The sequence below is a fragment of the Ambystoma mexicanum genome, chromosome 10 (genome assembly GCF_040938575.1).
Source record: "Ambystoma mexicanum isolate Mex_15411 chromosome 10, UKY_AmexF1_1, whole genome shotgun sequence".
Taxonomy (NCBI): Eukaryota; Metazoa; Chordata; class Amphibia; order Caudata; family Ambystomatidae; genus Ambystoma; species Ambystoma mexicanum.
Window position 1 is genome coordinate 852788649 of NC_090932.1, and position 25381 is coordinate 852814029.

The window sequence follows — 25381 nt, forward strand, 5'->3', positions numbered from 1 at the left end:
CTCCTTGATTGCGGTGCTAGTAGGTTGATGAGGAGCCGTCTCTGTTATGGCACTATTTGAATGATGTTGGAAGATGTTCTCGGAGAGGGATTCTCTCTGGTTGCGGTACTGAAAGGTTGCTGCTTGGCAATCTCTGTTGCAGCACTGTTTGGATAGTTGTTGGAGGGGATCTAAGGGGAGAGGTGCCCCTGCAGTCTCCACACAGCGGGAGTCTCGCTCGATTGCAGACTCATATCTCTTCTGTGTGGATGTGTTGGCAGAGAGCCAGTGGATGGGGATAGCTACTTCGGTTGCTGCAGGCGGATGGCGAAGAGCGCGTGGAGTGAAGTAAGCGGTGGAGGACAGGTGCTATTCTCCTACAGCGGTGAGGGGTGGGTGAGCGATCCGTGGATGGCGGAGCGCGGCGGGGGGTCACAGATGGGGTTAAGGCAGCGTTGGATGCAGTGGGAAGGTGTTAGTGCCGTTGCTGTGTTCCTGCATGGGGGGACGATGAACGGGGGAGGCGGGGACGAACAAGGAGAGAGTAATTTCTTTCTCACTGCTGTGATGTCCGTGGGGTGAGGATGAAGGCTCGCTGGAAGGGTGAAGGCAGCACGGCGGAGGGAGCCGGTCTGAACGCGCGGAGTGAGAAGTCGTTTTCTGGCAGGGATGACGGGGTCTGAGGGGGAAGGCGGGGGCAGTGGACGATCAGGGGGAGTGATATCCTTGTCACTCACTGGCAAGTCTGGCTGGTATCGTAGGAGAGAGTGTGGCGGTGTGCTGTGCGAGCCAGGCGGCAGGTGGGGACAGGTGTTTTCCTCTGGGAGAAGCCTTATGTCGAACCTCAGGAACGATGCGACGCCACGGAGCCTGCAGAGCCTAAAGACCAAAAGACTCTGCAGCGGACTCTGCGGCCGCTCCGCGGCTTCCTGGGTATTTTGAGTTGAAATCAATGGCAATAGAAAGAGGACAAGTGAAGAGGTCTTATGTGCCTCTTGAGAACTGGAGCAAAAAGCTGTAAAGTCTTCCTCCGACTCTGACCAAAAGACTCTGCAGCAGAAGCCTGATGTTATGTCATGCCCATAACGCAGCCACAGCCGGTCATAGGGGGTTTCATGCAACTTTGGAAATCTTGCAAGAGGTTGCATACTGGCCACACATGGGTCAGGACCTCAACCAATACTTGAAGGGTTGTCTTGTGTGTGCTCAATTTCAGCCAAGTTCCCTCACACACAGAGCTCCCCTACAGAAAAGGGGAATTACACTGCATTTATCAGATTTGCAAGTTGATTTCATCGGCCCTGTGATTTGCTCCTCTAGCGGAAACACATACATGGTGACCGTGACATGCTTGTTTACCAAGTTGTTGGAATGCCTCCCAGCCCCAAATTTAAATGCAGAAACACCTGGTTCCCTCATGATCAATCGCATCTTCTCGCATTTCAGCCTTCCCCAAAGGATTGAGTTGGACCGAGGAAGTCATTTTACCAGTGAGGTGATGACCAACATGTGGGAGATACTAGGGGTAAAGAGAAAACTCCACATTGCCTACCACCCAGCCTCAAGTGGGGGAGTTGAGAGGTGCAATAAAATGAATGTGGGCATCCTGAAGAAGCTTGTGGAGGACTCTGGGCCTATTTGGGACATCCAATTATCGCTTGTCCTGATAGCCATCAGGTCTACACCATCTACTGCGACAAAAATGTCACCATTTGAGCTCATGACTTGGGGGAAAATGGTGCTACCTCAGCATCTGCTCTAGAGAACTCAAGAGCAGACCCTGATCAACGTGTCCACGACCCATGAGCACATTGAATATTCACAAAAACACCTTCAGCATGCTTTTGCTTACGCTCAGCGAAATCTAGAAATGTCGGCAGATGGGATGAAAACCCACTACCACTTAAAGACCACCAAGAAAGAATACCAGTAAGAGACAGGGTCTACCTGTACAATTTTCAAAGGAACCAGGCCAAAGAGCAGAAGTTCCTCCCCTACTGGCGCGTCACCTTTGAAATTGTAGATAAAATCTCACCTGTCGCATATAAGATCGGTATCCCTAAAGGAAAACAGCCGGAATAGAAATGGGATCATATCAATCAGTTGAAAAGCTGTCACCCCAGACAGAACTTGCGACTGATTGAAGAACCCAGTGAGGGTAGAGCCCAGGAACCATCAAAGAATAAAGGTAAAGAATGGGAATCCGGTTGGACAAAATCACACCTTTACAGGGAGAAGAACAACTTATACTTATGTTGAATTATTACAAACAATTGTCGTGTAAAAGGTTTAGTAATGTTATAAACTGTCATGTGTATCTTGTTGTTTTGTTGTCGATTTTCACGTCCCTACTGAGGAAAATAGTATTGTATGAAATATTTAATCTCTTCTTTATTCTTGGCAGATTAAATAACTCCTTGCCTCTACAGGCCAGATGTGGAGCTGCCAGAAAGGGAGAGTTCCAGGACCAAAGCCTAAAAAGAATCCGAAAAGAGTGGAGTGCAGACCAGAGCAGCACTCCCTCAGGACAAGCAAAAGAGCAACCATGCTTTAAAGGAGACACCTGGAACAGACCCAGGCCACACAAAATGGACACCACACTCTCTCCTTGCTCTTCTCTCTGTGAAATAAATCAAAGATCCGGGAGGGGGTTCTTGTGGGGTGAAATAGCTCCTGGGTAGGCAGGGATGGCAGACCAGCCTGATTCTAAGGGAGGCCCAACATTTACTCAGGCCCCTGCAAGTGTTAGTGATGTTAGTGACCACCCCTGCCCACCGCTGAAGGCGGGGGCTATTGATATGAGCATCGTGAAGCATTTGGCTGAGGTGTTGATCAATTGTCGTAGGGGGGTTTATTCAAAGGGAAATTGTTTGCTTCACTACTTCCCTTAAATACAAAATAAAATGGATGCGAGTGGAAAAATATAAAGGGCATAGTCCATTGTCTATGTCTATAACCCGTGGGCGGTGTCCAGGTTGTAGCTAGATAGAGAGAAGGTAAGTGCAGGACATGCTGGAGTCAGAGGGAGGTGGGTAGTTAACGGGGGCAGATGTTGAGTTTAAGGGGCATGGGCAGGGTAGGAACGAGGTGAAGGGGACACTGTAGGGCAGAGTGGAATCAACTATGCATCCGTGGAAGAAGAAGGGGTGTCTAGGGAAGAATGTGCGCAGTTATTGCCCACATTCTATTCCTGCCCGACTGATTTGCCCAACTCATTCCACTGCATTCTAATAAATGTTAAAGGCATCATTTTTTCAAATGATTTAAGTCATCTGGTAACATTTTGAGTTTGCTCCTCATTATCAGTAATGAAGTTGCCTCTAAGCAGCCAGTGCATCTGTTTTATTTTTAGAGCTATTGATATACAGCTAATGAGGTTGTTTTTTAAAAAATGTATTTGGAAACCATTACCGCAGTGTGGTGGGTCCCACGCCACTAAGGTATTTGTGTCATTATGTTTCATGGAGTATGGGAACACGTGTTAAGTCTTTTCAGTTTGAACCGCACGAGTAGGGTTTCTCCAATGCCAGCTTGTTCTGTGTGATATTTATGGATGAGTTGGGGTTCATGAGTGCAGTGCTGAATGCTGAGCTCTTCAAGCTGGCAGCGCACTGGGAATGTGTAAAGTGGTAATGGGCTGGCCTTGCCAAGGTGGGAATATAGTGGGACGTGGCAACGTGGAACGATACCACTGACATTCGATACCTTGGAATGTACTTGCATGGTGCAAACTGGGCGGGCTCCATTTACACATCTGTGCAAAAATGTCCCCCGTGTGCAATTGTATTCCTTTTCTCCATGTAGCGAAAAGTTAAGAATAAGGCACAGGCAAAACTACTTTTATTCCTCACTTTTATACTACATATTTTGAAAGTGAAAATGCCCATTGGAATTAACGATTGCAGGGGGCATTTACATTGGAATCCTATGGAATTCATCTGCTTTTACCAGTTATAAAGGTCAGGTGGACTCGAATGGGGTCTGCAATAATCCCCATATAGCAAATCTGTATGTTGAATGGTTCGACAAAAAAGGCTTTTTTTTTTTAATTCTAAGTCTAATAGATTTAATTCATTTAAAACCTTCACATAAGACAGCACATGCATGATCATCAAATTAAATAATGATCAACTTTCCTTGCTAAAAAAGTATCCACAACCTTATAAATAGACCAATATACTCACAATAAGGACTGCGGGCGATTTGGCGCGTTATCAAGAATTAAAATAAATAAATAAATGAGCTTTTAAAATAAGTTTCTCAGGTTGTTGCATTAGACATTGTCTGAGCATTGATTCATTTATCCACCTGCTTCCATGAACCCACCGTAACATAAGTCTAGATTCCACCAAAATCACAGTTGCCCAAAACTGGTTGGCAGATATATCCTGCAGTCCGCTCCCATAATTAGAGTAATGATGAACCGGCATCCGCACCACACTAGTGCATTGTGTGAGAAGGTGCCTTGCGGTTTCAGGTGCACCCTTACACAGCGTACACATAATTGTATGTTTTGCGATGGCAGTTTTGGCACCCGCCACCACGAGAGAGGGTAATACATTAAACCGAAGCATCACAATGAAGCTTCTCAAGTTTTGGTCAGCCATATGCACAACATATCCTTTAGGTTGCAAGTCAGGGAAGGCTTGTTTGGCAAATCACACCGGGGCGATTTACCAGAAACATACTCCACATTGGTAACTCTATCCCAAGCATATGCTTTTTTAATCAGCATTTTCCTGGCTACATTCAAATTAGGCAACTCATCACATTTCCAACTAATCGGCTTATGAAAGTTTTCACATGCCCTCAATAGTTCACGAGAGGCTTTTGACAGTATCCCCATGCCACCGGAGTATGGAGGAGCAGTGGCCGTGTGGGTGAGTGCACATGTAGGCATGCAAGTGACCGCAAGGTGGTGTTGCATAATTAGCATTTCAGCAGCACTTGGTGAATGTAGACTTGCATGTGTTTGGTGTGAGCATTGTATGAGCGGCTTATGTGAAAACTGTGCTGAGTGAGGATCCACACATCCTTGTAGCATTTCAGGTTCCATTCAGTATATGATGTACTCAGTAAGATAAACCTTCTCGAATAATGTCTCTGTTCCAGTAAAACACATTATTCTAAGGATCCTTACAAACAGGCGTCAAGTCCTCAAAAATTAATTGGGGGGACTCATCAACAAACTCAATGGGATGGGACGTTGCCAGAAATTGCTATGACAAGGTGCATATGCACATTTCATTAAATTTGCATTCGTTCATTGCATAATCACCCAAATTGCACAGAACGAATGGGATTTGCCTTTCACAAAATCAATACACACACAAAACCAGGAGAGGATTTTTTCTTCTAACAGTGTCTTTGAAAACGTTAAAAGGTGTTCATGTTTTAAACTCTTAAGAACTAATAGAAATGTTTTCCCTGGAACTTGCAGTACCAAAATGCGACATTTCACCTTTAGTTGATCGTCATTTTTCATCAGGTTGTATAGTGTAGTGGTGAGTGTCTGGCCTACAAACCTGACGACCGCGGTTTGATTCTCGAGGTCGGCTTTATTTCATAAATGCAAAGAGGAGGTTCAATGTTTTTCATTTTAGCTGGTGGGGACTGAGCCCATCCTCTGAGAAAAGTGGGTGGTATCAGCCCACCCGCGCGTACCCTCGATTTGAGCACCGCATGAGTACAATTTGGGGTGCTACAAAATGGAAAATAATTCTCCTGGTTTGAGCGGTAGCCACTGAAGCCCACCTCGGGCATTCACGGAAATCTGCTCTGTCATTAGACACTCCTGAATGTGCTGTAATGGAGCCTTAGCATGAACTGTGTCTTGCCTAGGACCCCTTATTAATCACACTGATTGGGCGATGGCTCCAGGACACGGCATGGCTCGCATAAATAGGGTGTCTATTTATGAGCACACCATCTGCTCTACTCGGAAGAAGACAATACTGAGTCATTTCTGAACATGGACACATGGGAAAGAATTGTTGACATTCTCATGAAAAAATACAAAAATAACAATAGAAGAACATGTTATGCATTAAAGTGGCTATACGACTTTAGGGAGTAAAAATACCCTCAATAAAATCATCAAACATACACATAAAAGCCTGCCCTATGCTTCCAGCCACTCAGGATCTGTTTGGTTCAGCACTGCCAGCATACGAGTGCCACAGGATGGAGTCCTAACTGTATTACTGCCTGGTCCCAAGGGAAGCTTTAGGGTGAAAATGTATCCTTTGATTTGCATGAATTATGAGGTGCAAAGAAGTTTTTTGTGCCGAAAAGATACAGTTTAAGAGATATTACAACACTGGCGGTAACCCATGGTGCTATTAGCACCATGGTTGCTGCTGGTGTTGTAACGAGTCCGCCAATGTTCAATGGGGAATTACCACCCCATTCCAAGGTTGGCAGGGCGGTAATTCCCCATTGAACATTGGCCCTTCCCCATTTTTTGCCCCATAGGGCTCAATGGGACTGGGGAAGGTGGTAATTACGGTACCGCAAATTGCGGTACCGTAATTACCTCGAAGGTCCCTTTGCGGGTCCCTTCTTTAACGACTGGTCCAGACCAGCCGTTCAGGTCGGGTCCCGCAAAGGGACCTCGTAATTAGGCGCTAAGGGGTTAACAGCACCGCAGCCTTTTACGGCACCGTTAACCCCTTAGCGCCAGGGTCGTAATGACCCCCATAATCTATTTTTACTCGCATACAAAATGTCCAGGGTGGGAATGGGAATCAATTTTTTACTCCATAAAAACAGTTTGATTCTCTATTTTAAAAAGGTAAGAAGTTAAATACTCCCACTTTACTATCACACTTTAGGACGAGTTATTGTAACCAAACAGTACATTTTTCCAACCAGACCCTCTTCATTTTGGAAACAGAAACTGCTAATCCTTTCAAAGGGCCCTCCCTCTTAGACAGTCGGTGTCAATCAATTGAAATACTTCATCACAACTCCCATTTAAACTTGTGCTTTTCTTCTCAGGATTCGAATGGGCAACCCCATCACTCCTTCCTTCTTGAACGAGCTCTACGCCCGTTTTCTGTGCCATCACGAGACCACCTCCCCACTCACTCTCTCTTTTTCTTGGACGGCGGTCTGGCCACTACAAGCTGTCGTCCTGAATAATCGGGACCGCCATGCTGTCACTTCTGAAGGAAACCCACACGGGTTTGGCATGCAATGTTTTGTAATGCAGTGCTGGTTGGAAGAGTATTTCAAGCAATAGTAATACTCCCAGTGGAAACCAGATGAGATGGATACAGAAGTATTCGGGTGGCTATTGAGGTGGGTGTTGTGTTGAGAATTAAATTGGCCTAGCATATAGTGAGTGATTCCCTGGCCTCAGTTGGAGTACATTGGAGACTATAACCACCTCTGCATGCTTGGGTCACGGGTAAGGTTGGTAACTCTCAGAATCCTATATTGATCAACCATAGCATTTGTATGGCCACAAAGCAATGTCGGGGATATGCTAAGTGTGGGATGTCACGTGTCTGCATCACAGATGCAAGCTTGCAAGGAGGTGAACATCCATAGGAAGAAGTGGTTCCTGTCACTGCTGTAGTTCTTGCTGGTTCGCACACCTGCATGTGTGTCGATGACAGCAGAATGAGTGTTCTGCAGACAGAAGCATTCTTAATGCTCCCAAATAGGGTAAAACAAGTTTTCTTTTTATCAGTTTGTGGCACAGGAGCTCCTGGAAGGAATAGGACACTGTCCTGTGTTATGATTTCTCATTAGTTGCAGTATAGTCCTTTCTCTGCATTTCAGGGGGGGCCTTGAGAGGCTTTCAAGGGGCAGGTCAAGCTTCCAGCCACAGGGCCATGGGAGAACGTAACCCAGAATGTCTTGGATGGTGTATAGGAGCAGCAGAGAGTTATGTGGGATTCCTATGGTCAGGTTTCAGCAGCACTTGCTCCCAAAGGCATGGAATATTCAGCATGGTTGTTGCCATGTTGGCATTCCCCTTCCATGCAAACCCGCACCTAGGAATCCTAAGCTCATATGCCCACCTTCTGCTTCCAGAGCATACTTGGCTTTATCCTCACAGCAGAAGGTAGGTATCACCATCTGGCAGCTTCCCCAGTAGTCCGGCATCCGGTACAGTGCACAGTCTCTGGCACTGGCAGAGCTGATGTCCCAGTGTACCAAGGTAGAGAGTTGAAGGCCCGCCTAGACCCCATTCATTGGCTGGCTCATGTGAGTCCAACTATGAGTGCCAATGCTAGGGGGAGATAAGGACCACCTGAGTGCCTGATGGGTCATGAATGCAGCTCTGATTGCCTATCGATCATGGGGGTGGTGTGGCGCCTCAGTACAGAGAGCCAATGGAAGTCAGCATACTGGAGAAAGCGGGCAACAGCAGTGCTTTGAAGACTTCCTAATCTCAGCAGCCGCAAGAGTGGTTGCCGAGCATTGGTGAAGAAAATCACTGCCTGGCTCCTGGCCAGTCAGGAGGACAAATGCGTTCACTCCCACAACTGCACCAACAAGGTGTCGGGCAAAGCCGGTAATTGGAGACATAGGGCCTCATTACACGGTAGGCGGTGAGCCATGGCGCTATTAGCGCCATGGCTCATGCCGGTAAAATACCGGCACCGCCTTGGCGGAAAGGGGATTTACCGCCCCATTCCAAGGTTGGAGGGGCGGTAAATCCCCTTTCCGCCATTGCCCTTCCCCATTCCCATTTCTGCCCCATAGGGCTCTATGGAATGGGGAAGGCGCTAATTACGGCACCGCAATTTTGCGGTGCCGTAATTAGCTCCGAGGTCCCTTAGCGGGTTGGATTTTAACGCCTGCAAGAAGCAGGCGTTAAATCCTCCAACCCGCAAAGGGACCTCGTAGTACGGCGGTAAGGGTTAACGGTCACCGTTGCCATTAACGGTGACCGTTAACCCTTACCGCCGTCCGTGTAATGAGGCCCATTGTAATGAACGAACCCCGACTGCATTGTAATGCTGTGCTGCTAATGCATACTGCCATGTTTAACAAGTGCCTTACTTACTGCCATCGCAAGGTGAGCCCTGTGTCCTGTTGCACATATTTTAACCCTACCAGCCCCTTCGCCTAGTGTGTGGCAGTGCTTGCCTCCACAACTCTCACCTCTGGCGTGTTTTCCTTTTGGCATTAGTAAGCGTGTTTTAGGCTGCAGCTTTCCCTAGCAATGCTTCAGCATCCGTAAATTATCATATAGTAAGCAAGCTTGCTTACCTGAACCATGTGAGAACTGTAGAGGTAGCCTTCCTGGCATGAATTACTGCATCATTATATGTCTTGCTGATTGTACTGTGCATAACGTGAGAATGCCACCTTTGCCTTAGACATGTGTGCTGGGACACTGTCCTTCCACTTAACACATTGTTTCTGTGAGAAAACGTGTCTTTTCTATGCCTCCCTCTACATTGACAGGCGTGTGTGCCCTGTTGAATAAAAGTCCAAGCTTGGAGGAGCTCTGGGTCGATGCTTCACGCTTCGTATTGCTGCTAGTTTGTTGCAGTCCCGGGGCTTTTCTAATGCTAATACAATTGTTCCCCAATCCATCAGAATAGTCTGGGAGTATTGGTGCCGTGACTCAGATTCCTGCTGTCGTGCGGCCAAGTCCACGGGTCACTGGATGTGACTCCCGGTGATCCCCCTAGCTCCAGGGGAATCGAATTTGTGAGAGTGGAGAGCTGGAAAGTGTGTTCAGAGATTCATGGGGGAGTGGGCGGAGCCGACATGGAAGAAGAGCCAACCAGAAATCACGGGTGGGTGAACACAGGTAAATGCAACCCTGTATTGCTATGCTTTGTGTATTGTTCTCCGAAACGGGTCAAGATAATGTGTGTCCCTGATTAAACGACATGGCGAATCTGAGAACTGATTTGAATATCCGCGGATAGAGGAGGGAAGGTACCCTGCCTACATAACTGTTTATCTAACTAGGAAAAGTAAAAGCCGTTGGCCACTGCAGCTAAGAGTAATGTGAGAGCAGTGCATCCATGCTCCCTACTGACTTAAGATGACAGGAGACAACTTTGCCAATCAGGGAAGGGCAGTACGGATCAGGGACTAGAACGAGTATGCTCTCGGCAAGTGTGAAGGAAATATTTTGGATGAGAGCCCTGTGATCGTCCTGTCTGAACCCTTAACCCGATACCTGAAACCCTAAATATGCAATTCAGTTACGACCCTGCTTTTTATTTCACAATCTCTTCTATCCTAGAATGAGAGCTGCAACGGCTTTGTTTCCACCGTTTATGTGTCTTGTCTTAGAACCTGCCCTACCAATGTCTCCCAAAAGCTGAAAATCGCTCTGTGCTGTGGGTAGCATAACAGAGAATAACGACTCTTCAGGCCAGTACTCTGAACTCGAACAACAGCTGCGGGTGTCCCTGAAATATTTGTAATGGCGAAGAAAAAGAGGCCAGGTGTCCTCACATGGGCCTCTGGATGGACTTGGCAGAGCGGCCAGCTATGAGCCGAAACGAACGCACCGCTTTGCAGGCACCGCCTGACCCCGTCACTATCTTCCGCCTGATTCCAAGATTGCGGGCGCATCGCAGCACCAGAGCGAGGCTCTGGCCGCGTGGCTTCGTTGCTAAGCAACTGAAGCTTTTTTTCATCCCGCTACTTCCGCCGGCGGGCGGAAACGCCGGCCATCGACGAAGGCCCGTACAAAGGCCCCTGTTTGCCCCCTGTTCGCTCCATGGCGCTTCAGGCAACATATTAGGGTCAACGATCCACTTTGCTTTCCTACTTGCGGACACACTAGTGCAAGGCAATACATCTCATAAGGTAACTTGATTGGTGGTTACTCTCTAACACTTGGCGAACTTCATTGTCAATAATTATTAAGACTTTGTCTACTCATTTTATAATTAACGTACAATATCTACAGCTTATATATCACGTGCTTGACATGTATTAGATCTGACCCGTCTGTTAATCTCATCTTTTCCCTACTATTAAATCTGTCTCAGAGTTGCACCTTGCTCTCCTGCCAGATCTACACCTATTGCTGTACTGCTTATCCAGCCTCTAACACGCTCAAATCCATATGTATCAAGACATGCTGCCTGTACTCTAGTCATACCTAGCTATACTGCTCAATTTCGAATCTAAATGCCGCTTGATCCTGATTTTAGTTGTATCTAGACATGCTGCCTGTTCGCAAATCCAGTCTTATTTAGCCATACTGTTCAATTTCGCTTCTAGATGTCCTCAGACAACTAGCGTTTACCTAGTCAAGACATTACCTTCAATTCTATTCAGAATGCATCTACCTATCACAAGTTTACACGCCTCTGTCCTCATCTTCCTGAATATTACTTTACACACTTACTGTAAAATGGCACCTCAACTGCCCAATATGCCCATTTCTTCCATGCCCACCGACCAGATTCCACCCCATACAGACCTAGCCAACCCTCAGCTACTACCTAGTCTCCCTCGCACTACCATAGACAGGAACCTAGGACTCAGAGCTAGATTAGCCAAATTCTACGAGCCATTGGCCCGCTCGCTGCATACCCCACAAAAATCCTTAAAGCAGTTACCTCAACTTATCCCTAACATTAAAACCTCTAACTCACATCACAACCTCATCTCTAGCCCCATACTCATCCACCCTAGTCAGAGTACACCTGGACAAACTCAAGATAAACGCCATACTAGCGCTACTGTAAACACAACTACCACCATAAAGACAGCCAGCCCTAAAATCAAGGGAGCCCTAATCAACGCTAGATCCTTAGTAGCACATGCTACAGAAATATCAGATCTGATCCTCAAAGACGACCTAGACTTCCTCGCCGTCACCGAGACCTGGTTACACCCAGCAGCAGGCCCCATGATTATGCTAGCAGTCCCAGACAAGTACACCATCCTGAGGCAAGATCGCCCCAAGTCCAGAGGAGGGGGTGTCGCCATTATACATAAACTTAGCCTACCCATGAGACTCGCTACACCTTCCAATGTCCAATCCTGCGAAAACCTATCAGTCAAAGTCCCACTCACTAATACCCAAACCCTCACCATCCACTTGATTTACCGCCCTCCAGGACCCATCGGTACCTTTGATGAAGACCTTAACGCTATCCTAACTAGCAACCTTAAAACCTCAGCTCAAGTCCTTACCTTGGGGGACTTTAACCTAGGCTACAATGACCCAGCAGACCCAATATCTAACTCTATAGGCACCACCCTTGCTGAACTAGGGTTTGCACAAAGAAGCATGGCCCCTACTCACTCAAAAGGTAGAATACTTGATTGGGTGGCTGATCACAACTGCGTAGCAAACATTACCAATATCTCACCTCTAATCTGGACTGACCACTATCTAGTCTCGTTCTGGTTAACCACCGACAGACCTACACCTCCGCCTATCACAACAGCCCCACCTATTCTCACCAGAAACAAGAAAAACATTACAGCAGAAAGACTCATCCCGAACCTACTCCCCAAACTTGACACACTCTCGGACAATGCGGACCCAGAGATCCTAGTTGCGGAATATAATAAAGCCATGGCCTCAGCACTGGACCTCATCGCCCCTCTCAAACTCAAACCGAGCAAACAGAAATCACACCTTAACAAATGGTACACACCATTCCTCAAAAACCTGAGGCAACAAAAGAGAAATTGCGAAGCTACTTGGAAAAAATGTCCCTCAGCTGCTAACAAATTTAATCTATCTAAAATAACTGCACTCTACAAAAAAGAAATATATGTGGCCAAACGAACGTCCTATGACTCTCGCATATCGTCAGCCAAATCCAACATGAAGGAACTCTTTTCCATTCTCAAAGAAGTTGAAACTCCCATACTACCCCTTGACACCTGCACCAAAGATAAAAACTGGTGCTCAGAAATTCAGAATGCCCTGGCCAATAAGATCAAGACCCTTCAAACCAAAATCTCCAGCAAAAAAGAGACCTTAAAAGACATGCCCCCCTCCAAAAAACCGGACAAGTGCACAACCACAGACCCCACGCGCTTCAAGTTTACTAAAGTCAATACACTCGATGTGGAAAAAATCATCTTGTCCCTGAAACCATCTAACTGCCAGGGAGACCTTTGCCCAGCACAGCTCATCAAAGACGCTACTCGCGATCTTTCACCCTTCATCACGAAATTGATCAATGCCTCTTTCTCCACCGGCTCCATCCCCAGCAATCTAAAACAATCTTGGGTACTTCCCTTACTAAAAAAACCTACCCTTGACCCAGCCATACCCACCAATTACCGACCCATAACGACTGTTCCCTTCCTACTAAAAATCCTAGATAAGGTAGCTTACGTTCAAATACAGAAGCACCTGGAAGAACACCACCTCTTAGGATCTAGACAATCTGGGTTCCGCCCTCAACACGGGACTGAGACTGCTCTCATCGACCTGAAAGCTCAGATTGATACACTCAGGGACAAAGGACAAGTTGCCTTGCTCCTCCTCCTTGACCTCTCTGCAGCTTTCGATTTGGTCGACCACTCTGTCCTATGTTCACACCTCCACACAGCAGCACACTTCTCTCCCGAGGCCATCGCATGGATCACCTCATTCCTTAACGGAAGAACTATGAGGGTATTTTCGCCTACAGCTGCAGCAGACCCTATACCTATCACCTGTGGTGTACCACAGGGCTCCTGCGTCTCCCCCATATTGTACAACATATTCACCAAGCCCCTTTTCGATGATTTGGATCATCTCGGTATCACCTACACTAATTATGCAGATGATACTCAGATCCTCCTTCCGTTTTCTGGAGATTATGGAAAGGATTTGGCCTTGCTGAATAGGGTGTAAATCATCATCCAGGCATGGATGGCCACTCATGGACTATGCCTGAATGATGAGAAAACGGAGCTTATCATCCTGGGAACAACGCATAGTCTAAGGAAACTCAGCCCGGCCTACAACTCTTTCATGATAGATGGGAACAACATCAAAGTTGGACAGGAGGTCAAAACACTGGGCTTCTACCTGGATTCTAACCTCTCCTTAAAAAGACTACTGAGCTCACTGGCATCCTCATCTGCATATACTTGCAAATTAATCCGCTCAGCTAAACCATTTCTGTCAGACACCAGCTGCCTTACACTCGCTAGAGCCCTCATTCTATCCCGCCTCGACTACTGTAACGCCCTCTACCTGGGAACCTCCAAGGCTACCACCAGCAAGCTACAAACTCTCCAGAATAACGCCCTGAGAGCAGCCTTAGGCATCCCCAGAAGAGAGCACATATCAGGTTTCAGCCAACAGAACAACTGGCTCTCTACTAGAGATAAAATTCTCCTAAAAACGGCTTCACTTACCTAAAAATCCCTTAACAACGCTGCCCCGATCTACTTGACTAACAGATTCCATAGACAAGCCTCCGCAAGACCCCTTAGAACTGCTTACAAAGATTGCCTCTCTGTCCCAAACTACAAACTTGCCACCATAGGAGGTAACAGTTTCCCGGTAAAAGCAGCCAAACTATGGAACTCTTTGCCTCCCAACCTCAGAGTAGACATGCCCTACCTGAATTTCCGCTCTAAGGTAATTTCATGGCTTAAACTGAAGGACAGCCAAGATAGATAAGTGCTAAGGCCATCCTTCATGCGATCCGCACACTGTGTAACCTTGTGTGCCACCTTTTTGATTTGTATATACTGTATATATTGTGTGCTCTCATCTATTGCTCTGTACATTCCCCTATGCTATTTGAACTTTGTACACTTTGTAACCAAACTTCGCATATTCTTGTAAATGCTGCGCCCTGATACCCTTGGGTATAATTGCACATTATAAATAATAAAACATAACAACAACATAACAGCTGTGCCAGCCCCAGAACACAATAGTGCCCCATCATAGGCAGCGTTAGATGCAGACCTGGCTGCGCAATATGTCATACCTTTTTGTATGCCTTGTGAGACTGTGTTCAGGTCAGTCTAGAGAAGTGCCTCTTCCTCATAAAGGAAGTCCAGCACACTTCATGTATACACACTACTCGCCCAATGCATGTACGTTTCTGTACAAATGGCACGAATATACGCAGAGAGAGTCACCTAGACACTTTCCTCGGGTAGGCACAATCGATTTAGACAAAATAATAATACTGCGCAAAACGCTAGAGCAGAAAGGTGCCTTTGTGCACCAAAAACAATGGGACAGTTACCTAGACTGGTACACCGAAGCTACCAAGAGACAGTCTGATTCAAAGACCCGAGCCCTGAAAGACGCCCAAGAAAAAGAGCTTCAAGAGCAAGTCAAGTCCCTAAAGAGTGAGTTCTCCAACTTGCAAGTCCCAGCCCAGCACACAGGGTGTAATCGCCTATATCCCATTATCCCACAGGGTCCCCCACTGAAGGAATCTCCTGAAGACATTCTGGAGTCTTGCAATCCCTCTGCTCTAAACACCACACCTGATCACAGGCCGATAGCCCAGACTCTACCCAGCCACCAAGCTATCTCTAGTCTACCCCAATGAGCTCTATGACTAGCCCAATCTCAGCTGAGCTAAGATCACAGATGTCCAGCCACTTTCAGTCACCATCATCCACTATATACACCGTTGATGGATTCCCAGCTTATCCATCCACCACCAGTACAGGTGCATATCCACTTAGGCAGCTCCCTGCAGGAGGGGATATCATAGTCACGGTGCACACACCCTGGAGTGCCACTCACTTGTTTAATATTATTCAGAAATTCCCAAAGATGCAGGATGACCCGGTCAAGCTCCAGGAAGAACTTCAGGTCATCATAGTCTGTTACTACCCCACATGTGTTGAATTTAACCAATTTCTGTGGGCAGCCCTGCCCACCGATACCTTCACGCTGTTAGAAGTACGCTCCAACTGCCCAGCCGAAAAACCTCCCACCATGGGAGGGCTAAGAGCATTCACTGATAGAGTTTTGCAGGCCACCGTCAAAATGTGTTCTAAAAAACTAGTCCAAAATAAAAACCTGTGAACAGGCCAAAGAATAAAATCCTGCAGAGTATCTTGAGCATCTGAAACAATATTTTGAAAGTATTCTGCAATCATTGATGCCGCTGTGGTGGCACCACAGGCGGTAGTGACACATTTTGTTATGGGGGTGCAACCCGAGGTATTAGAGGTTTAATATCTCTGCTGATCAGGTAGGAAGGGAAAAACTTGGTAGAGGTTTTTCTAGCTGCACAGCATCTCCATGAACAAAAACGAAAGACAGAAAGAAAGCACTGAAGCCAAGCTTATGGCATTCCAAATACAGCAATTACGGCCTCCCCAGGGGGATGGGGTGGGTTTGTTCCATGCCAGAAGGGCGGGGCAGGGATGTGGAAGGGGAAGAGGGGCTTCTCAAGCACACAAACAGGCATGGAGCCACTAGGGATATCACACAAACATGTACAGAGACCAGTGCAACCACTGTAAAGAGTTTAGGCACTAGAAAGCCGACTGCCCGAACAATCCTCAGTATGTTATGCTATGTTATGTTATATGGCATTTGTATAGCACCCAAAGCCATATGGCCTCGAAGTGCTGTGACCTGAGCGCCCTTTGAGGACCGAAGTCCGAGATATGAGAATTGAAAAGTGGGTTCTTTTCGAATGCGTGTGTGCGTTTTAGGTAGCACGAAGGTAGGGAGGGGCGACTAAGCCCCTGCTAGTGACCCATGGAGATCTGGCTAGTGGATCAGAGGTATAGCCAGGACTGTCCAATAAGTGGGGCTTGAAGCAGAAGTAGTTGGGCCCACTGCAGTGACATGAACATCTGTAAATGCCCACACAGAGCTGCTAAATGGGCATTTACAGATTTTGGGTGGGCCTTCCCCGCTCAGGCCCTACCCTGTATACGCCTCTGGGATGGGTGCTGTGAAACACTGTTAGCTGAGTAGACGAGTCAAGTAACACTTGAGTATAGGCGCGTTATAAATGGCTTATCATATCATATCATAAGTACTGATTATGTGACTAGCTGGATCACATTTTTGCTGTGGGACTCAGTTGTATTATAATGGCAGAGATGATGTGTGTTATGAAGTTGAGTAGTACATTTCTGCAGATGTATGGTATGCAGGTGAGTGGCCGTGCCCCGGGCGGGATACGGCTATGTTCCATTGAGATGGAGTGCTATACATACCAGATGGTCCTTGTAGGTTTAGAAATGCAAGCCTACAGCACTTTCCTATGGGAAAGGATGCAGGGTAGTGGCACCAGACAGCAGCGAGATTCAAAATGCAAGTCTACAACACTGCCCATGTGGGAAAAGATGCAAGGCAGTGGCACAAAGCAATAGCTAGATTCAAAACACAGCCAGACCCAAAATACAGGCCAATGACACCATCCCTGTAGAAAAGGATGCAAAGCAGTGGCACAAAGCAGTAGCTAGATCCAAAGTACAGCTAGAATCAAAATACCGGCCCACGGCACTATCCCTGTAGAAAAAGATGCAAGGAAGTGTTGCATAGCAGTAGCTAGTTTCAAAATACAGCCAGACCCAAAATGCAGGTCCATGGCACCATCCCTGTGGGAAACGATGCAAAGCAGTGGCACAAAGCAGTAGCTAGATTCAAAATACAGCTAGATCAAAATACCAGCCTACAGCATTATCCATTTGGAAAAGGTTGCAAGGTAGTGGGATGAATCCTGGGGCGTCTTCACTGATACCCGATCAAATATCTCCTCCAAGGGGGGCAGGGGACGGCAGCCAATGCTATATTAGTGTATGACAACTCATCCACTCCCAATTTACGAACTGTGAGATTTTTCACAAGTTTAATGGGCAGTGTACATTAGTCGTATTGAATAGACCTTATACTACAGAATTTCGTTTTGGCCCAATCAGGAGCCTTAATAGCATACAATTAAATGCACAGTGCGATTCAGATAAACAAGCCAACTGGGCGGCACTTGATGATGTCACACGTATCATGCATGTGATGTCATCAGGCTGCCTTAGTATCAACATATATAATGGGGGATACTCTAATACGCAGACTGTTGCCAAAATGCAAGGTGATTCCGACAGGACACTCCTTCATGGAGTAAAACAGTTAAGGGATCTCTCCCTGGTATGTAAGTATCAGCGACAAATGCCAATCTATGCATTCTGTATATGTTGACTTCCAGTTTATGGGCAATGGACTACACATAGTTGAACATTGATCCTTTACATTTCAGAAAGGACAAGATACATTAACATATGGAGACATTTTTTGTAGGTGGCACATAGAGGTGAATCAGGAATGGTTTTACACTCATGATGGGATGTGACAGTAATGATATTTTTACTATTAGCTTAATTTTTACAGCAGATGACAATGGATAGTGCAGATGCGCAGCTTTGCTTATGATAACAATAAATAGTGTGGATGCACAGCTTTCCTTATCAATACTGAAATGTCGATAAGGGACTGACAGGCAACCCTGAATAACTTGAAGGAATACACCGACCGCAACTCAGTGGTGATGAACACGATGAAGAACAAAATTATGGTTTCTGTCCGCCTAGAAGAAAGGTAAAGATTGTTTAGTGGGAGATGAATGGATGGGAAATTCAAGTGGTCAATACCTACAAGTATCTGGGTTTGCATCTTGACAACAAGCTACAAGGCATAGTACACTTAGATAATGTCTGTACCAGAACCTCCACCCTACTTGGTTCCATCCACCCATTCGCGAATAAATGTGGAGGGTTCTCAATTGACACACTGCTTAAGCTATATCAAGCAAAGGTGACTTCTATCATCTTCTATGGAACAGAATTGTGGGCTATGCAATACCTTGCAATGGTCATCCAACTTGAGTGCATTCAGCTAAAAGGGCCACTAAGACTACCCCAGCACACCTGCATTGATATGATCTTCCTTGTGTTTAATGTGTTGCCCATCGCCTCCAGAATTGTAACGCTCACCTGATTCCCGCAGAGGCGCCGGTCTTGACTGGGTGAATGCCATATCTTCAAAGGTGATGTGTAACACACGGTTGGCTCTTTGGGCTGGACCTCTGTGCACTGTATGTCTGACTCGAAGAGTAAGATGTCTGCAGATAGAAAATATGGGTTTAATGAACTGGGGTTATTGGGTGCCTCTCTCCTCTTCCCTTTCTCTTCTCCTGTAGAACCCCAAAGGTTAACACCCTCACCTTAGGTAAGTGAACGCCGAGCTCTCCATCTGCCTCGGGGCAGGGTGCCGTAACCAGTTTCTTCACTGGATAAGGGTGCAGGCCTCTTGACCTCAGAGGACTGCTGTCCGTCGTTAACTGCACGAACGGTAAGTTCTGGGCACTTCAAATGTCTTAAAAGTCTTTTGTAATGATATCTCTTGTTTTGCAGGGTTCCGGCGATGGCGGATGGCGGGCTGATGAGAGTTGAGGATCGAACCCGCGTGAGGAATAGAAGCGCCTGGAAGCACGTAAGTAAGCGCTTGTAGCCTGCTTCACGATGCGCACTAACTGTCCCTTTTATCTTGCAGGTACAAGTTCGGAGCTTTAGAGAAGCTGAAGGGTGCTGGAATACCCACTGGATTCGGCGTGGGAAGGAGTAATGGCACGTGAGTAATAAAGTTGCCCAATGTCTTTAAACGCACCTTCTTTTGTCTTTCAGATGCGGGATGCAGCGCCGAAGGCCTCCGGAGCGTGCGAAGAGCTGGTAAGCTTTTGTCTTTCAGATGCCGGAATGCAGTGCGAAGACCTCCGGAGCATGCGAAGAGTAGGTAAGCCATTGTCTTTCAGATGCCGGAATGCAGCGCGAGGCGTTGGTGACAGCCGATGGACCAGGTAAGAGATGCGCTGCCACTGAAGACCGTAGTGCTAACCTGTTCTTTCTTTTTCTTTACAGGTGCTGCTGAAGACTGGATTCCAGGATGGTAAGCCTTTGTTCCCTTAGGCCCAGGATCAGAAGCAGAAGACACGATGAGCGTTCTGCTGCAGAGAATGCAGAATAACACAAAGCAAGATTCATCCATCGGGTGTGGTTTAAATAGCCTCCTGTAGTGCTTAGGTGTCCCCTTCCACAGCCACGCCTAGGTAAGAAAAGAGTTCCTGCTTTCCAGAAGAGTTCCAGTGTTCTGAACCTAGGGAGTGGCTCCTGCCCCACCCAACAGGAAAAGTAGTCCCAAACAGAAGAGGATCAGGGGTTCAACTGGCAGGTAAGTAAGCAGCATGGTCTGCTGCAGGTAAGTCCACCCAAGCATTATGAGCCCGGCGCTTCCAGCGCTGGGACTGGGCATCTTTATGAGCCTGGTGCCACTGGCGCCAGGACAGGGTCCAAAAGGTCCCAATTGGGACTGGCTGGCACTCAGAACCGGGGTTATGGGTCTGCTTCCAAGGGAGTCGGGCAAGTTGGAAGCAGAGATCATGACAGCACCCCCCCTCAAGGCCCCTCCCAAACCGGGCTTCTCCGGGGGTTTGGGCTTGTTAGGAAATGTTCGATGAAATCTTTTGATTAGACGAGGCGCGTGGACATATTCTGCAGGTTCCCAGGATCTTTCTTGGGGACCGTAGCCTTTCCAGTCAATCAGGTAAAATAGTTTAGATTTGGAGATCTTGGAATCCAGGATGCTTTTGACTTCAAACTCGAGTTCTCCATCAAATAGAATAGGTTTTGGAGATGTAGTTAGTCGGGTTTGAGGTTGCACGGGTTTTAATAGAGAGACGTGGAAGACCGGATGTATCTTCATGTGAGGGGGCAAGTCCAACTTGACCGCTACTGGATTTACTATGGTAGTGATGGAATAGGGACCAAGGTATCTTGGGTTGAATGTGCGTGGTCCTTTTAGAGGTAGATATTTGGTGGATAACCAGACTTGATCTCCTACTTGATATTGGGGGGCTTCCTTCCGATGTTGGTCTGCTCCTTTCTTGTATTGTTCTTTAGCCCTTGAAGGTGAGAAACGGCTTCCTTAAAGGCTTGGGTGATTGTAGAATGCAGGTGGTCTACTGCTGGTGTTCCAAGATCTTGGAGTGGATCCAACTCCGAGGTTCGAGGGTGACTACCGTATAAAAGAAAAAACGGGGTCTTCCCAGTTCCCGAGTGGACAGAGTTATTGTAGGCATATTCGGCTATCCAAAGGATATCTTTCCAAGTTTTTTCAGTTTGTTGTAGCATGCAGCGCAAATACTGTTCCAGAGTTTGATTGGTCCTCTCGGCATGTCCGTCGGTTTGAGGGTGGTGGCTGGTCGAAAGTCTCACATCAATTTGAGCCGACCGACAGCAACTTCGCCAAAAATGAGAAATAAATTGACTACCTCGATCCGAAATTAGAACTGAAGGAAAACCGTGCAGTCGGACGATGATTTCGAGAAATTCTCGGGCCAGAGTTGCTGCTGTTGGTAAGCCTTTGAGTGGAATGAAATGCGCCATCTTGGAGAATAGGTCCACGATTACTAGGATCGTATTGTATCCGGAGCATGGAGGTAGATAGGGGATGAAGTCCATAGAAAGCGTATGCCAAGGGCGAGGCGGGATGTCAATAGGGCGTAAGAGGCCGGCTGGTTTTTCCTTTTGACTCTTGTTTTGGGCGCATACTCCACAGGACATTATAAAGTCTCTGATATCTTTTTTCCAAGACGGCCACCAGAAGTAGCGGTTGATCTTTTCCGAGGTCTTGGTCCTACCGGGATGTCCTTCCATTAAAGAATCGTGATAACAAGAGATTACCTTTTTCTGTAAATCTGTGCTGGGCAGGTATAACCGTTCTTGGAAATATAATAGGTTGTCCTTCACCGTAAAGTCCTTTCCCTGCAGATGCCAATTCTGTATGTCTGCTGGAGTTACCAGTAGCCTGGCTTTATCCTTAACTTCCTCTATGGATTGTGTGGCGATTACATACAGGTTTAGGATTGATCAAATGTTCTTCCACTCCCATCCGAGAAAGGGCATCAGCTTTACCGTTTTTTGTACCAGGTCGATAGGTAATTATGAAGTCAAACTCGGCAAAGAATAGTGCCCAACGGAGTTGCCTAGAGGATTGAGCTTTTGCGGTTTTCAAATATTGCAGGTTTCGGTGATCTGTAATCACAGTAACGGTGTGTCGGGCCCCCAGAAGATAATGCCGCCAAGCCTTAAAGGCGGACTTGATAGCTAGAAGTTCCTTATCAGTAATAGTGTAATTGATTTCAGGAGGCGAGAATTTGCGGGACCAAAATGCCACGGGATGCAACTGATTGGTTACTGGGTCCTTTTGTGATAGAACTGCCCCCATGGCAAGGCTCGAAGAATCAGTTTCAACGATGTAGGGGAGTTCTGGGCGAGGATGTTTTAAGATCGGTGCAGAGATAAATCTAGTCTTCAAATTCTGGAAAGCTTGTTCCGCCTCGGTAGACCATTCAAAACGTTTGTTTTTCTTTAACAAGGCGGTGATGGGCTGGACTATTCGAGAGATTTCGGGGATAAACCTGCGGTAAAAGTTAGCGAAGCCTAACATGCTTTGAACACCTTTTACGGAGGATGGCGATGGCCATTTGAGAATTGCATCGACCTTCTTTGAATCCATACGCACTCCGCTAGGTGATAATATGAATCCCAAGAATTCAACTTCAGTCACGTTGAAAACACATTTTTCCAACTTAGCGAAAAGTTTGTGTTGACGCAATCTCTCGAGGACCATTTTCACGTGTTTCCGATGTTCAGTTTCCGATGAAGAATAAACGAGGATGTCGTCAATGTAAACAACAACACACACATCTATGAGCTCTCTGAGGACATCGTTCATAAAATATTGAAAGGCGGCCGGGGCATTGCAAAGTCCGAAGGGCATGACCTGATATTCAAATAGCCCATACTTGGTGCGGAAGGCCGTCTTCCATTCATCGCCCTCTTTTACTCGTACCAAGTGGTAGGCTCCTCTAAGATCCAGCTTTGTATATATGCATGCTTTTCTGACTTGGTCCAGGAGTTCAGGGATCAAAGGTAACGGATATCTATTCTTAACGGTGATCTGGTTCAGGGCGCGATAATCTATACAAGTTCTAAGGTCCCCTTCTTTTTTGGAACGAAGAACAAAGCTGAGGAAGCAGGGGACTTGGAAGGACGAATAAACCCATTCGCTAGGTATTGATCCAGGTATTGTCGGAGGTGAAGATTCTCAGGCTCGGTGAGGGCATAAATTCTACTACAAGGAGGAGTAGATCCAGATATCAGGTCTATCTGGCAGTCATAAGACCTATGAGGAGGTAGAGAGTTAGCCTGATCCTTCCGGAAAACATCTTGGAATTCTAGGTATTCAGGAGGTAACTGGGGAGCCTCCGAGGAAATTGCTGCCAGTGCAACACCAGGTCGAGGGTGACAAGTAGAGACACATTCTGGAAACTGAACTGTTCTTGCTCGCCAATCGATCTGAGGATTCTGCTTCTCTAACCAAGGAATTCCTAGAATAATCTGGAACTGAGGGGCCTTGATCACATCGAACACGATCTTCTCATGGTGTCCATCTTGACTTACTAGCGTCACTTCTTGGGTGGTATGCGTTACTGGTCCGGAGGCTATCTCTGTACCATCCACCGTAGTAATGACGTCCTTTACAGCCTTTGGACAAAGAGTCAGATTCATCCTCAAAACCATTTCATGATCCACATAATTGCCGATGGCACCGCTGTCGACGTAAGCTTCAATCGCATGTAATCGATCCGGATGTTCAGGGCTAATGAGGACAATAGGTATCACGAAATGCGAGGTCACTGAACTGGTTTTAACGCTCGGCAAGAGGACCTCTTTTCTTGTCGGGCGAGGTCGTTTTCCTGCTCAGAGTTTGTGACCCTGGTAACTGCAGCTCCTACTGCCTTCTTGGCTGGTTTCACCGGACAGTCTCGAAGAAAGTGCCCCGAGTTTCCGCAATAGAGGCATAATTGCAGCTGTTTTCTCCTTTCCCGCTCCTTTTGTGTTAGTGGTCTTTCAGGCCCCCTATTTGCATGGGTTCCCCGGAGTCTACTCCTTTGGTAGGAGTTGGTGGTTTGGAAAATACTCGAGCATCAAACTTGGAACGATCGGCCTTCCTGTTCTGCAGTCTGTGGTCAATTTGAACGACTAAGTCAATATAATCCGAACAGTCTTGCGGGGGATTCACTACTTGGGCTAACACATCTTTGAGCTCTCCACGTAGACCTCTATAAAACAGCGTAATCCTTTTGTCCTCAGGCCATCGAGTTTCCACTATCAGTCTGTTGAAAGACGCAATATAAGCCAAAAGGTCTTGATTACCCTGTCGCAATGAAAGGAGCTCATTGTCCAAGGCCTGCCCCTGTGCATGTCTTGCAAACAGTTTTTCCATACTGAGCTGAAAAGCTTGAAAATCATGGAGAACCGGATCATCTTGATTAACTAGAGGGATCGACCAGTCTGCCGCATTGCCACTAAGGTACGAAAGCACGAAAGCTACCTTAGCTTGATCAGTTGGAAAGGCTGCTGGCCGGCATAAGAAGTGCAACCGGCACTGATTAATAAATACTGCAAACCTCTTTGGGTCACCAGAAAATCGTTCGGGCGGAGCCAGAGGTAGATTCCCAGGTAGGTTGATCTGCACTGGGTTCGTAGAGGATGTTGAAGGAAGATTTGCCCCTGATGCGGGTAACGGAGTTTGTCCGGCTTGTGACTGTAGCAATTGTCTAGCGAGATCGTCTGTTCGCTCCTTGGAAATAATCAGTTCCCTTCTTAGAGCATTCGTTTCCTGACGGGCTGCATGCACTTCTGCTCTTAGTTCCCCAAGTAACTGGACTAGCTGGTCGGTATCCGAGGTTTCCATAGCGCCTGGGTGGGAGTTTTGCGGTAGGCTTTGTGTTCTGTAACGCTCACCTGATTCCCGCAGAGGCGCCGGTCTTGACTGGGTGAATGCCGTATCTTCAAAGGTGATGTGTAACACACGGTTGGCTCTTTGGGCTGGACCTCTGTGCACTGTATGTCTGACTCGAAGAGTAAGATGTCTCCAGATAGAAAATATGGGATTAATGAACTGGGGTTATTGGGTGCCTCTCTCCTCTTCCCTTTCTCTTCTCCTGTAGAACCCCAAAGGTTAACGCCCTCACCTTAGGTAAGTGAACGCCGAGCTCTCCATCTGCCTCGGGGCAGGGTGCCGTAACCAGTTTCTTCAATGGATAAGGGTGCAGGCCTCTTGACCTCAGAGGACTGCTGTCCGTCGTTAACTGCACGAACGGTAAGTTCTGGGCACTTCAAATGTCTTAAAAGTCTTTTGTAATGATATCTCTTGTTTTGCAGGGTTCCGGCGATGGCGGATGGCGGGCTGATGAGAGTTGAGGATCGAACCCGCGTGAGGAATAGAAGCGCCTGGAAGCACGTAAGTAAGCGCTTGTAGCCTGCTTCACGATGCGCACTAACTGTCCCTTTTATCTTGCAGGTACAAGTTCGGAGCTTTAGAGAAGCTGAAGGGTGCTGGAATACCCACTGGATTCGGCGTGGGAAGGAGTAATGGCACGTGAGTAATAAA